We start from the raw sequence: 15,608 nt of genomic DNA, 5'->3' as shown, positions 1-15,608 counted from the left end.
TGTGTGCCTGAGGAGGTCAGTGAGTACCAAAGGAGGCTCTGAAATGGGCCTTTAAGAACAAGTGGAAGTAGGGGCGCCTGGGTGGCTCAGTTGTTAAGCGTCTCCCTTCAGCCCAGGGTGTGATCCCAGGGTCCTGGGATCGAGCCCCGCATCGGGCTCCCTGCTCAGCAGGAAGCCTGCCTCTTCCTCTCCCACTCCCCTGCTTGTGTTCCCTCTCTCGCTGTGTCTCTCTCTGTCAAATAAATAAATAAAATCTTAAAAAAAAAAAAAAAAGAACGAGTGGAAGCATATTCCTCAGAGTAAGAGAGTATTTCCCTCTATTCCAAAGGTCTACACCATTTTCAGTCATTAAGAGTTGAAATTCCTAAATTTTGAATCCTCAGCTCATCCAAAGTTCACTACTCCCTAACCCGTATCAAAATTGTCCCAGATCAGGGCACCTGGGTGGCTCAGTGGGTTAAGCACCTGCCTTCTGCTTAGGTCCCCACATTGGGATCCCTGCTCAGTGGGGAGCCTGCCTCTCCCTCTCCCGCTCCCCCTGCTTGTGCTCTCTCTTCTTCTCTCTGTCAAATAAATAAATACAATATTTTTAAAAAATTGTCCCAGATCTTAGATCTTGCGAAATTAAAGTCTCCTTAAATCCCCTAAGCATGATGATTCGCATTACTAATTGCATTACCTGCTCTTCCAGCCAGCGTTAGAAAGGTATATTCTATCTGAAGACCTTTTGAATTTGAAGGAATTTTACTTATATGGGTGATGACTATCCAAATTAGAACTTGGCCATTTGTTTGAAAACCATTATGAGACATTTTAAATTCTCATTGTTTCCGGCATTAATTTAATCAACCCTCCTTCATGACCTCATACATTTTTGTGAGCCACCAATTCCAAAATTACTCACAAGCACAAACACCAGTGAGGGGAGAAAAAAAAAAAAAGAATCACCAGATGTGGCACCTCACTTTTCCTAGGATGTAGCCTGCAATTTCTGGTATGATCCTATGAGACTTGCTGAAGTCTGGGTTATAATTTCTAGGGAAAAGTCTCCATTTCGATGCTTCCGCTGTGTTGTCAGTCCGATCTATGTGTTCCCTACTGCCTCTCCTATATTGTTACAGGATAAACTTAATCTCCTAAATCTACCTAGCAAAATCCTTTTAAATCAGGCCCCATTTTTCGCAGCCTCTCATGGATGATATCCCTCATTAGAAAGTTTCTTCTGCTTACACTGTAATTCTTAACCGTTCCCCAGACAAATCATGTTCGCTAAGTATTCTGTGTCTCTGCAAAGCCATGCAGCCAAAATCACCTTCTTTGTAATAAAAACCCTCCCAAATATATTTAATATTTTCCTCCTCAGAGCTATTGTGTAGTAACTAAAATCCATTTTCTTGTACTTATTATCATTAGTTTATCTCCTACACCACGAGTTCCTCCATGTCTCATTTATATCCAAATCCCTTTCCATCAAACTAGTCTGGATTTCTCTACTTTTTTTTTAAATTTTCTTTTTCTTTTTTTTTTCTTTTTTTTTTTTTTGAGAGAGAGAGAGAGAGAAAGAGAGAGAATCTTAAGCAGGCTCCACACCCAGAACATGAGCCTGCTGCAGGGCTCGATCTCACAACCCCAAGATCACGACCTGAGCCGAAATCAAGAGTCAGACCCTTCACTGACTGAGCCACCCTGGAGTCCCTGGATTACTCAACTTTGAATAGAACCTCCAATGATTCCCATGGTTAAATATAAATATATCCTAGTGATTAAAAACTGGAAAAAAAAGTTTTTCTACTACATATAGTAGAAAACTACTTCTGGTAAAGGGTTGATCAAAGACATAGCTCAGGACTACAGACAGAGATTTTGAAGGAATGAAGGTCCAAATATTACCAAAGAATAAAGCTCCCAATAAAAGGAAGGTTTCCCTCAACCACAGCTCCAGATTATTGTAAAAGAAACTGTAGGGCTAAGAGAACAGGGAAAAGTGTGGACCCTGGCTCTCCTGCAGGGAGATTGATGAAAGATCAATAGAAGCTGCTAAAGTAAGCTGGGTTTGACATCTCCTATCACTAGAGAATATTTGCCTGTCCCATCAGCTAGTTACAGCTGGAGACTAAAAAAATTATAAAAATAGTTCCCTTCAATGAGCTACAGATTAACTTAACTTGAAAGATACAACTGTTTTGAGTAAGCAGGAATACTATGTGTTTATTTGAATGCTCACACATCAACAGCCAAGCAGAAGTCTATGGTGGACAAGTGTCAGAAACGGTAGTCAAGAATGAAATTTCAAGGTGATTTTTCAAGGCTCCAAGTTGGAAAGTTAAAAATTACAAATGGAATAGAGGATTTTGCAAATTAGACTAATTTTGATAACCTACTCCCTTTGAATTTCATCAGGCTGTTTTTTATGACTTTAAAGGTTTCATCAATATGATATGTTTACATTGATAGCATTTTTCTACTGTTAACTTGAAAAACAAAAGCAGAGAGATCAATAGCCATTGTACCATACACATTATATTAAACATCTCACTTGGCAGCTATTGACATAAATTCTTCAAAGGAAAAAAATAATTTACTTCAAGTGCTCCAAAGTCAACTACACTTAGTTACCTAGAAAGGAGTTGTTGTTGGTTTTTTTTGTTTTGTTTTGTTTTGTTTTTTGAAGCTCTTAGATTTTTTTGTTATTTTCCATATTTAAAGCCACCAATTTAGGTTAATAAAAAATCACCTTGAGATTCTTGAAATGATTCTGCATTTCCCGGGGCATATTATCTACCCCCAGGCCTTTGAATACTAGTTACATTAGCATGCATTAACATTGACCTACTAGTCATTACTTTTCTTCTACAGATTCATCTCTCTGAAGAACCAAGCCAATATTCAGTACCAAGTGGCAAGTGTCAAAGACTTAAGATTGTTGCGCCACTTACTAGAGGCTCTTACTAAAGAAATCTAGAATTAATAACCATTTATAAGAAATGAAGTCCTCACCTTGGGGAGAGCTGACAAAATTGACTTGTGCCCTACCAAAAGCAGTCTAATACATTTGCATGACCTTTCTTTTCCTTCTTGGCTCATAAAGAACACTCCAGAGCCCCCTTTTCATACACACAAGTGCACAACAAAGATAATCTTTCTTGCATACTAATCGGACAGTGGAGGTAAAGAGTGTTCCTTTCTTATTTTTAATAAGGGTAATTAAATTCTATCCATCCCCCCTTTGCACAGAATCTCTTTGAATGTACTTTCTTCATTAAATTTTCATGAGAAACATCACAATGTAACAGATTCAAATAGCCAGAACTCTTACACGTTGACAGTTGTGGCTTGTTTCCAATTTGACTGTCAGGTATTTGGCAATAAAACTCAGTATTCAACATAAAACGAACTGTAGAAATAATGAAATTTCTAATTGGAATGCTTATCTCAGTGGGTATAGTTTAGAAGATGTTAATTGCTTTTTTTCACCTTCTACATTTATTAGTGATTTATATAAAACTACTTTGGCCATTTGATAGCATCAATTTTGACAGCTCATCAAATGTGTACTACCAGGAACTTGGGGGGAAAAAAATCAATACCTTTAATATCTTAACCACAAAAACTTTTACAGGAAAAAAAAAAACAGCTATCAAAAATTAACAAATTGTCAATATGTTAGCAGCTTTAAACTTTTACATGAGGTGAAAAGAAAAACATTTTGTCCTATTCATTAATGTGCTCATTAAGCTTTAAGGTGCCTTACTTATCACTGTTCCATATTAATATTCAATCATGCAGAATTAGCTATTAATTCATCAACAATTTAAATCAGACTTGACCTTCACAAAGCCATTTGGTCTGTCATTTTGAGAGGCCATTAAAGGGCAGATTACTACATACTTGTGCTTAGTGAATCATGGAAGTCGTACATATTTTGTTTGGAATGGCAGCTATAATAGACCTGGAAATACAGCACATTCTTGGAATCTGTTTGGTGTCTTAATGAAATATGCTGATATGAAACTTACAGTTCCATTAAGGAAAGAGAAACATGAATGTCAGCATTTTCCAGAGTTAACTTCCAATTTCTGCAGAACTTATGTTAATAACCCCTGACCTACCCAGGACCTGAATGGAATGTTTGGGGAAATAGTCTGATATTGTTTTGTAGAAAGTCTTGCTTTAGATATCTGTGAATGATCAAATAAAAACTTTTGCATAATTTGCTCAGTTAAACTACTTTCATTGTTCATCCATAAACAATTTTAATGATGTTTTTAATTGCGCTCCAATTCCGCAAACACTGAACCTCTCTTATTTGATAGGAAACCACAAAACTAAATTGCCTGCTAAGGCCACAGCCTCCTTCCAAGGTGGCCCAAGCAGCTCCTCTTGCCAAATCTTCCTGAGACTCTGAATGAATTCAAATAGACAGGTGCTTTGACTCTGGTCCCAAATGATTTAAAGAAGCTTTCAATGAAGGGTTGTTTGCCATGGTGCTCTACTTCCAATTTATCATGTCAATTACATCAACAGGATGCTTTTACAAATGCAGTATTAAAAGATTTGGCAAATACACCTGATTATTTAGATACTATGGACAATGTAGAGGTTCTGATGAAAATGGTAGTACAATAAAGAGAGATCAGAATCTGGAAGAAGAGAGAAGTAGTTTTTTTTTCTTAGGGAATTCAGCTCCCTGAACCACTTTTCTGAGTGCCAAACAATTCACAGTGGCTCCTTGTTTGAAGCCCTCAAGTGGTGTTATCAATCAACCCCCTAATAAGTCAATGGGTATGCTTGAATTCATAAGCTCATGGAAGGCAGGGCTCTGTGTTATTTCCTTTGTAACTGCGACAGCGTACAAAAAACATTTGCATATAATACACATGTTTAGGGAGTTGTGGCAGACATTTCAGCACTCATGTGGCATTTCTGAATTCCTACGGGGTTTATTTAATGCCATTCATTTAAATAGTTAGTCATTCTTTTTTTAACTTTTTAAAATTTAAATTCAATTAATTAATATATGATGTATTATTAGTTTCAGAGGTAGAGGTCACGATTCATCAATCTTATATAATACCCAGTGCTCATTACATCACATGTCCTCCTTAATGTCCATCACCCAGTTACCCCATCCCTCCACTCCCGCCCTCCAGCAACCCTCAGTTTGTTTCCTATGATTAAGAGTCTTTTATGGTTTGTCTCCCTCTCTGGTTTCATCTTGTTTTATTTTTCCTTCTCTTCCCCTATGATCCTCTGGTTTGTTTCTTAAATTCCACATATCAGTGAGATCATATGATAATTGTCTTTCTCTGATTAACTTATTTTGCTTAACATACTACCTTCTAGTTCCATCCATGTCATTGCAAATGGCAAACAATTAATCATTCTTTAATGGTTTTGTGGCTACACATGTGGCCTCCCCAACTTGCTTATTAAGTCTAAGAGACATAAGACTATCTTATAACTTCTATTTTTTATAGTGTCTTAAGTAGTATGAGACTTACAGACTCATAAAAATGGTCGTTAATGGCTATTTATTTTTATAGTCATAAGTTTCATTTAATTAGTAAACAATGTTGACCAGTTGAGATGTGCAATTCATGCCTGTTTCCTTCTATAATTTAGTGCAGTTGTTACACTGGAAAAACACAATTCAGTACCTGCTTTATCTAATTTTATAGAAAGCCTTCCTCCACATACTGGTTGTAAATTCCTACATCCTACATTATATTTACACAACGAAACTCCAAAGAATACAACAAAATATGTATCTATATTCTGTTATGTGATCTTTAGAAAAGTGAAATTATTGACGTTCAAACTAATGATAAAACCCAAGTGAATCACTCAGTTGTATGTTTAGGCAAACGCTCAGGGTCATCTTTCACTGACAGGAGCAACAATTTTTCAATGGCTAGATATCCTAAACCTTTAGGCGTTCACAATGTAATCTTACAGACGCTCTAAAGTTTTGTTTATGTTTTGAAGGATGAAGGGATTAAGCGAAGTTTTCATTAAATTAGAAAAGTCAAATGTTAGATGGATCATATAAAGAATATTTTCTTAATAAGTGGTAGGTCCTTTAAATATATTGAAAGGCATCTCTACCTGTTAAAGAAATCGTACTGATCTATGCCACACAAAGCCAGCATGTTTTTATAACTATGAAAAAGTAAAAGTTCTCTTGAAAAGTTTAAATATGTTGGTGTTCAGATGGTCATATAATAAAATATTTTCATACTTATGAAAACTGCACTAAGTTAAAAGAAAAAGAGTTTTTGAACTATTAATTTCAAGAATCTACTGGGTAGTCAATAGATGGCATCATTTATTCTATAGATATAAATGAAATGCCTCTGTTGTGCCAATTGTGGGCCAGGCTGGGTATGAAGTAATCTAGAGAATCTCTACACTGTTGTGATTTATTTGTATCTGAAGAATAATTAGATTCTTTGGGAGTGAGAATAGTACCCAGCTCATAGATAGGAGGACTGCATGAGATAACACATTAAATGTGGCTAGCACTGCCTGGCACTAGTGTCTGGCATTTCGTAAAATATTAGCATTTATACACTTACTCAATCCCAAGCTCCCACAATAGATATAAACAGAACAGAGTCATGTGACTCCAAGTACTGATAAAACAAAGCCGTAGCAATAAACTGTAAATGGGAAATATTCTATGCAAATCATAAAAAAAACCCCACAGGATTATCTAGACTTGCAAGTGAATTTAGAAAGCAGTATGTGTCAAGTAACCTTTTCAAAGCTCATAAAAGCCCTATTTCTCCCTTTGAATGAGATTTTACATTCTTTGATTAATCAACAGCAGAAATAAAACAAATCCATATTGTCATATGATTTGTTCCCCAAAAAGAACTAAAAAAAAAAAAATAGCTCTAAGTATTTGGGACAGAAAAGCTTTACTGTGAATGCCTGAAAGCACTGAAACTATTTGAGCCTTTACTGAGGTTCCCTGAGACAGGTGAATGTGTATCATAATTACCATCTTCTGTAAACACAAAACAAAGACTCAGCAAAATTAAATTACTTGTTCCGCATCATACCTACAGCAAAAATTTTTTTAAAAATCTTTTAACTCTAGATTTGTTGTATTTTTACTTCATCATGATTCCTCTATGCCAACAGTTGTCCTTTGAATAAATATTCATTATGAACAGTGAGAGAACTCTTAATCAAAGTTAACCCATAATGGAAGGCACAGGGAAATAATTTGAATAGCTGTTCATTTTCATTTTATTTTATTTTATATGATTTTAAATATTTCACTTGTTTGTCAGAGAGAGAGAGAGAAAGCACGATCAGGGGGAGGGGCAGAGGGAGAAGCAGGCTCCCGCTGAGCAAGGAGCCCGATGTTGGACTCCATCCCAGCACCTGGGATGATGACCTGAGCCGATGGCAGACACTTAACTGACTGAGCCACCCAGGCATCACTTTTTAAAAATTTTTTTTTAAGCAGAAAGGACTAAAGTTCCATGGAATGTAGTAATAATAATTTTAAAAACAGTCCTACATTTTTAAGAAAATCCACCTTTTGTTGTATATCAATTGGCTTCTCATTTGTGTAGCACTGGTTCCAGGTAGAGACATAAATCTGCCATGTATCATAACCAATAAAATGTGCACGAGAAAAGGAAGAGTGTGAAAAGGATGGTAAATATCAAATAATTTCCCTAGGGAGCTCAAGTTCAGCACTGTGCCTGTCTTTAATCCTTCTATAATTTCTGTTTAATAAGCTAGGAAGGGCTATAAGTGGCAGGACTTTGGTTCTGAGCAGACACCAAAAGACAGTACACAGAGCAGAGAACTAGACATCAGTAGACTCAGCATATCAACTCTACGACCTTAGGCCACACAGAGGTCTCCACTATGTAATAAGGGGCCAGTACTGACCATCCTACACAGCTTTGTCTGGGAGAGGAGACAGATCAGTGTCTCACCGGCTAGAAGGCCGAGGGGTTCTGGCGAGAGTATTTGCTACTTTGCTGATCAGCAGATGAGTTTTTCAAGTCATTATCTTTCGGAATAAACCACCGTATCAGGCTACAAACAAGAACCGTATCTTTCCAGAATACAGTCCCTGAAGAGGGGAAAAGCATTTATTATTCTTTTCTTAACGAAAACAGTGTAAATAAAGCTTTTATTTTCACCATTCCAGATGGCAGCAGGGTATAATTTGTACTGTTTTGACATCATGGTTGTATTATTCAAAATCAATCTTCCTGCAAGTGTATTGAATAAGGGACTGAAAACAGAAAAATAAAAAGAAAAGAAATAAAATCTAAATCAACATTTTCCAGCAAAGTTGGGCTCCTGGGCCATTATCAAAATGATATTCATATGAATGAAATTGAAAAAATACGTATGTAAATAAAGTGGTTTCCAATTATAAGTCAAAGGTTACTCTAAGTCAGAAAGAAATTATCTCAAGCAGGAGAAAACTGCCAGTTAATATAAATGATATCCCAAATGGAATATTTAATAAATATAAGATCTGGTCCCCAAAAAGTAATTAGGAACAAGTTCCTCTTTGCAAGTTATTACGTGCAGATGGTATGCTTGTCTTCATGTGCCTGTAAATCAATCAGAGAAGCTTTTATTTCAGAGAGGATTTAGGTATCTCTTAAGGGCAGTTACTGGGCAACAGAGTCTCCGATGATTTCTCGTAGAATTATGCCATGCAGGAATAGAAAATTGGATACTGATAAGCTGATAGGATCTTCATTAGCAGCTACTAAATACTCAGCATACTAACCAACTACGCGCACAGCATTCCAGAGCAAAGTCCATTTTCTGAAATATTCTTCACATGGTGAAGAGGTTGTAAGGCACTCTTGGCACGGAATAAAGCAAACTTATTTAGACGTAATGTATGCAATTACCCTGCAAATCGCAAAGCAATGTCTACATAGCAGAACACAAATCCAGTTAGATTATATTATCATTTGTGTAAATGTGGTGGCTAGAATTTTACATGCTTTAAGTCAATTATTAGTTATCTGTCTTTGGGTTCAGCCCGTGATCACACTCTTTGTGATCCAAAATTAGATGAATTCATGGGGATATGGAAGTATCCTCTCTTACCAACAACACTATTAATTCTTGGATATTTAAGCAAATATTTAGGAATCAGGGTGATGCTTTTATTCCCTTCTTTGTCATGCAAATCTGATTAAGATAACAAAATCCAATGCCCACCCTCTGTCACAAACCTCACTGCTTTCCATTAGTTTTACTAACAGGGGTCATGATACCCTGTACATTATCCAAAGTTTTTGCCATATTTTGAATAAAATTTTAAAAAATTACATAAGTTTTTATTTAAATCATACTGTCAGTTGTTTTTGTTTCCGTTTTTAAGAAAAGAAAGGCAAAAATGAATGCTGGAGCCGAAGTACAAGAATTTAGTTCCTCTTTCTTTAGAAAGAGAGATACAAAGACAAATAGTAAACACAGAAAGAGAACTTTCTATGGGTTTGGCTCCTGCCTCTATTATGCGTCAGCCCTGTAAAAGTCAGAAATTCTAATGAGCTCAAATCAAACAAGGCCAAGAAAAAACATTCATCCTGGCTGCACCGTATTGTGGTGAATAGAAATGAAAATAAGATTCTTAAGCCATCAGTTGTTATATAAAAAAGAAAATTAGAATGAGTGTGTATGGACTGGAATTGAAGGCATTGGTGTGAAATTATGGTTTTAAAAACATACACACTGATACAGAAATGAATATAATTATAAATGTAAGTTATATAAACTCACCAAACACACCTATCCTATCTGTGTGAGTCCAGAGAGGCTACAAGCAGCAATGCCTGATAGCAATGGCCACACCAGATCTTAAATATGACTCTCTAAATACGGCCCTCTATAAGAGGAAGCAGAACTCCTTGCTGAAAGGACTGATTCCATTCAGTACCGGGACAAGAAAAAAGTATAAGATATATACCTGAAATATCCGTTACATAGGAAAGTGCTCAAAGTGACAAGGACATGTTGAAAAAGCAAAGATGCCTGTGTGATGGGGCCCTCATTAGCCAAACGTGGGGCAATCTGAACATCAAAATTTATATATGTATATATAAACAAATTATAATACATTAAAATAAAAAGACATTACTCCATACTTATATAAATGAATAAATGGAAAAGTTTCAGGAGGAATCGTGTCTTTATATAGTCCCAAAGTAACTCCTCACAGGCATTTATTCAAAAGAAAGGAAAAGAGTAACTTTACAATTGAGAAGGCTCACAAAACAACCTAGGATAACAAAGTTGACATCAATAATGGGACAAATCAAAATCATGTGTTGAGAAAAATATAATATCACTTCTATGATATTTGCTATAGACTAAATGTTTGTATCCTGCCAAAATTCATGTTTAACCCTAACACCCAATGTGATGGTATTTGGAGGTGGGACCTTCAGGAAGTAGTTAGCTAATGATGGCGGAGCCCATATGAATGGGATTAGTGCCCTCATGAAAGAGATGGAAGTGAGAGGTCTTGCCACTGCCATGTGAGGACACACATCCAAAAGAGGACCCTCTATGAACCAGAAAGCAGGCCCCAACCAGACCCCAAATGTGCCAGCAACTTGATCTTGGACTTCCCAACTTCGATAACTAGGAGAAATACATTCTGCTTGTACGTCACCCAGTTTATGGCATTTGGTTATAGCAGCCTGAATAGACGAAGAGAGTATTAGTGCCAAAGATTCATAATCTAAATACGATCGAAGTAATCATCAGCAAAACCCAGAATGAGAACATTCTGTGACATAACAAACTTGTTATCTTCAAAGCTATCAAGATCAAGAACGTCAAAGGAAAACTTGAGAAACTCTTGCAGATTGACAATTAAGGGCAAAGTACAGCTCTGAACTAGAGCTTCTGAGGACAGAGAAACCTGAACAGGACACGTGGTAAAACCCGAATGGGAAAACTGCTGAAATGTAATCTGAGGATTACATGGTTACGCTGCATCAATATTTACTTCCTGATTTTGATGATTATATTGCAGTCAAGTAGGAGAATGCCCTTATTTGGAGAAATAGAGGTATTTGAGGGTGATGCGTGTCATGTCATCAATTTAATCTCAAATAGTACAGGAAAAGTTCTTTGTATTGTAGCTTCCAGTTTCTTATAATACTTGGATTGTTTCAAAATTCTAAAATGATATAAAAATAAATTACTATGATTATATTAACATAAATAAATGAGATTTTACAAATCCTTAGGCTATCTTATTAATTTCTCAGTTGTACAACAGTTATCCTCAAGGCTTCTGAATAGATGGATACACTCAAGCATTTTGTTCCAATTCTGAAGAATATTCCTAAATACATACTTCAAGGCCCTCTTAAACATGAAGACTAGTTAACTGACATTTCAGCTGTTACCAATTTTATACCAATGATGATAATACCAGAAAATTGTCAGGTCTGGAAATATGTAAATTCCTTTAAAATTACTAATACTTCACTATCAGTGCTGAACAATGAACAAAATGGAGTGGTGATTTAAGAGCAAGGCAAGCTCATGAAAAGAAAATGCAGAGAAATCAATACTCTAAAAAATAATTTCAGATTTATAATTTTTGTTTAGAGAAGTGAAGATCTGAAGCAGATAGACTCTACTAATTTTCTCTGAAAACATCTGAGAAAGTTTAAGATAGAAGATCAACTTTGCTTCCTTCCAACTATAAGATCGTCAACTTGACTCAACACCCAGGAGTCTCAGAAATCCAAGTGTTGTTTTTCAAGGCAGCCTTTTGAAATTTTTCAGGAAAAATCTGCCTTCCCCCAGCTCTTCACAGTTCTTCCCCTAGACCTACAACACAGTAAAGCAAAATGCTTGCCATTCTGTTCTCTTTAACCATTTAGGGAAGTGGGGCAACAGCAACAAGTACAAAAATTAAGTGATTCCAGTATGTCTAAATTTCAGCATTTCTCATAGTCTTAACGACAAACTGTGGTATTTGTTCTATTTGAGGGAGAAGATAGATTCTTAAAACAGGTGATGGAAGTTTTCTTCAAGGGCTATTTTGGAAAATAAAAAGATCAAATCTTAAAACAAATATCATATATAAAATATTTCATTGTACAGAATGAAAACTACATGAGCACATGAATAAACCTTTAAATGTATCTTATGTTTCGAGAATGTGTTGTATATCTACAGAGGATAACTTCCCCTAAATGCAAATAATGTTCTGTTTATATGCCAAACGTGAGCTTCAGTTTAACAACAAAGAATTACCAGATTGAGCTACTTTATGTTTGTCAGCGTATGAGACTTTTCTTAAGTCTTTGGAATCACAAGCTGTCAATGTATAGACATTACCCAAAGAAATTTATAACTATGAGTTTTTTTTAATTTTTTGAATTTTCCTCCGTCTTTACATAAACTTACTAATTAAAATAATACCAAAAGTTTTATTTATTTATTTTAGAGAGAGAGAGAGAGAATGTACATATGCATAGGGGGTGGAGAGGCAGAGGGAGAGGGAGAGACAGAATCTCAAGCAGTCTCCCCGCTGAGCCCAGAGCCTGAAGCGGGGCTGGATCCCACAACCCCGAGATCCTCACCTGAGCTGAAATCCAGTCAGATGCTTAACCAACGGAGCCACCCAGATGCCCCCAAACAATATCATATGTAAATGCATACATGAGGGGGCTCTCTCTCCCTCTCCCTCAAATAAATAAATAAAATCTTTTAAAAAGAGAGAGAGAGAGAGCTCAAGTCCAAAGAGGGGAAGGTGCAGAGGGAGAGAGAGAGAGAGAAGCAGATGCCTTCCTACTGCAGAGCCTGATGGGGGACGCAATCCCATGACTCTGAGATCATGACCTGAGCCGAAATCAAGAGTCTGTCGTTTAACTGGCTGAGCCCCTCAAAGTGCCCCTAAATAAATAAAATCTTTAAAAAAATAAATGCAAAATCTTTTTAAAAATAAATGTAGAAGTGTATTCGGTACATTTTGATATGTCAGAAATATTAACATGCTACCTAACAGGAAGTCAGGCATTTAGAAAATAACCAGATAGAAGAAGACCTACCCAAAATGGCCAAAATCACCGCCAAAAATCACATGAATAAAATGCTATATCCTTTGCTGTTAGGAGAGGTATTATATATATATAATTCTATATATATAAAATTCTAAAGGCTAGATTTTCTTAAGTAGTAGGTTAAGCTCAGCAAATGACAAAAAGGGTTTTAGGCAAAGCCTGAGGGGATTAAGTAAAGGATTGTGGTCTTTTTCCTAAAAACAAATAGGAGGTAAAGAAAAGTTTTACTGCTAGAGATAAGTGTGTGGGCACTTAAGTGCCTACAGACTTATGTGTTAGGAGAGTATGTTGCTTATCAAATTTTCCTTTTGAAAAACATTGTTTTAACTACAATGTGAAGAATGAATTGTGTTGGGGAAAAAAATAATTAAAAAAAAAAGAAAGGATGTAGGAAGGCCAATTTGTTGAAATAAGGGCAAACCTATATCAGGTAAGTGGTGGAGGAGGTGGGAAGTGGAGGGAGTATATATATATATATATATATATATATATATATATATATATATTATATATAATAACTATATATATTTATATATATATAAAATTTCAGCTTTATTGACAATACATAACTGATAAATTTATTTATCATTTATCATTTATTTATCATATAACTGGCAAATAAAACTGTAAGATATTTAAAGTATACATTGTGGTGACTTGATATGTGTATATGTTGTGAGAGTTGAGAATAATTTGAAGGTTAATTTTACATGACTTGGTGATATTTTGAGGATGGAGAATCAGGGAGAATTATCAGGGATGGTTTTCCAAAATATGTAATGGATTCAAGAATACATTTCCAGTCCTGTCTTTCCTTGGGGAATAACTCCAGACATCTGAAGCACCTATGCAATAGATGACATGAACCTTGAAGGCTGGACTCCATCTTTTCCTCACCAGGGTAGTTCTCCCAGGGTGGAACATAGCACCAAGCACAAATTATCTGCCAAATGAATACTGACCCACATTTACTTTCAGGAACTAGCAGAGAGGGCTGGTAAATAAACCATTTGCTTCCTTAAATGCTTGTCTCAGGGTGAAGGCAAGAAAGGACTGGCTTTGTCTGTACAAAAGTGGGCTCAGCATTCTTGTTGTGGATGTGCCAGAAACTCCTTAGGCACTGGTCTAGAATGGTATGGAGATATCCAGGGATTTGCATCGGTTTTCCCCCAACCACAGTTAATTCCCTCAATCTGAAGATAGCTGAGTATGTCCGGGTATTCTTCTTTCTAGCCAGAGGAGAAGCTCACTAAACATCAGGGTATCGCGTCAATAGCCTCCTGAATAAAAGCGAAAATAATGTGCGTTGTACTCCTATGAAGACATGCCATGAAGAATCTCCCTAAAAGATAACTCATGGCTGTTACATTTTATTATATTACATGCCAATTAAATAGATACAAGTTTCCAATGACAAGATATTCAGTAGTGATACGATAAACCTTTTCCTTAACATCCTGAAAACAACCCAGAGTTGTTCATTTTCATTTAGTTGCAATAGACTGACATATTGTTATAAATTTAGAAAACATACCATCTCTAATTCTTAACAAAGTGACAGCAACTTGACAAGCGAAAAAGTTATCTCAGCCTTGAATTCACTGGCACAGAAAGCCCACATATACCACTGTTCTTTCCACAGCACAAGTGGATGGTTTTTATGTTTACTGCAAGATTAATGCTGCTTCAATTGCTCAGTGATGATAGCTATGAGGCTGCTGAGTAAATAATCTGCATTCACTAAAGGAAGTAAGAACTTGTATTTTAGCCACCGATCCCTAAAATAACTAATGCTATTTAAGTGTTTATTGTTATAAAGATAAAATAATATGCCATACAGCTTTGTAAAATATACATGACAGGTTTCATGGGCAAATTACAACCAAATGGGCACATTTTATAGTTTCTCAGGAATTAGAAGAACATAAAAAATAATCAAGAATGTTTACCCAGTGGGAAAAAGGCATTTTCAATTTAGTTTTTTCTAATGGCTACCATACCTGACCCCCTCCTTCCCCTCCTCAGTGCTGATGACTTAGACATGAAAGCTCATACACTTCCATTTGCTGAAAAACTGTTGGGCACCTCATATGAACTGAGTTGTTTGAATCATGACAGATCTGTTTCTTTGGTAACAGCAGCTAGGTCACACAATAAAGCCAATCTCTCCAGCCCCACTACCAACCGTGACCTTGCTTCATCCCTCAGCCCTCCTCAGCCCTCCGTGGGTAATTTTCAGGTGACTCTTAGGTATATGCCCTCCTCCCAAAGCCTAATCTATTTTCCTGAAACATAGTTCAGTAGGATTCTAGTAAAAACAAAAAACAAAAAACAAAACAGAACAACAACAAAAACTTCCCTGGGATGTCAGTTTTCCTGGTGTGTTTTAATATGATAGAGATTAAGAACATTCTAGCTATATAATCATAGTTTTGAAATGTCTATCTCTTCAGTTGTAAGAGAAAAAAAATTGCAGCTGAAGATGTAAGGCTAAGTTGGCTCACCCTTTCCTCCTTCACTGCC

At 36.2% G+C, this 15,608-nt stretch overlaps 1 protein-coding gene across 15 annotated transcripts in view; it reads right to left on the bottom strand.

Moving 5' to 3' along the window:
• PTPRD (protein tyrosine phosphatase receptor type D) overlaps positions 1-15,608 on the bottom strand; it is a 2,182,843-nt gene that overhangs the window by 193,125 nt on the left and 1,974,110 nt on the right. The gene's annotated exons all lie outside the window — the stretch shown is intronic.

This window comes from Ursus americanus, chromosome 18 (genome assembly GCF_024610735.1).
Source record: "Ursus americanus isolate L20-20 chromosome 18, mUrsAme1.1.p, whole genome shotgun sequence".
Lineage (NCBI taxonomy): Eukaryota > Metazoa > Chordata > Mammalia > Carnivora > Ursidae > Ursus > Ursus americanus.
Note: the sequence above shows the minus strand (reverse complement) of the source record. Positions and strands in the feature narration are given on the sequence as shown.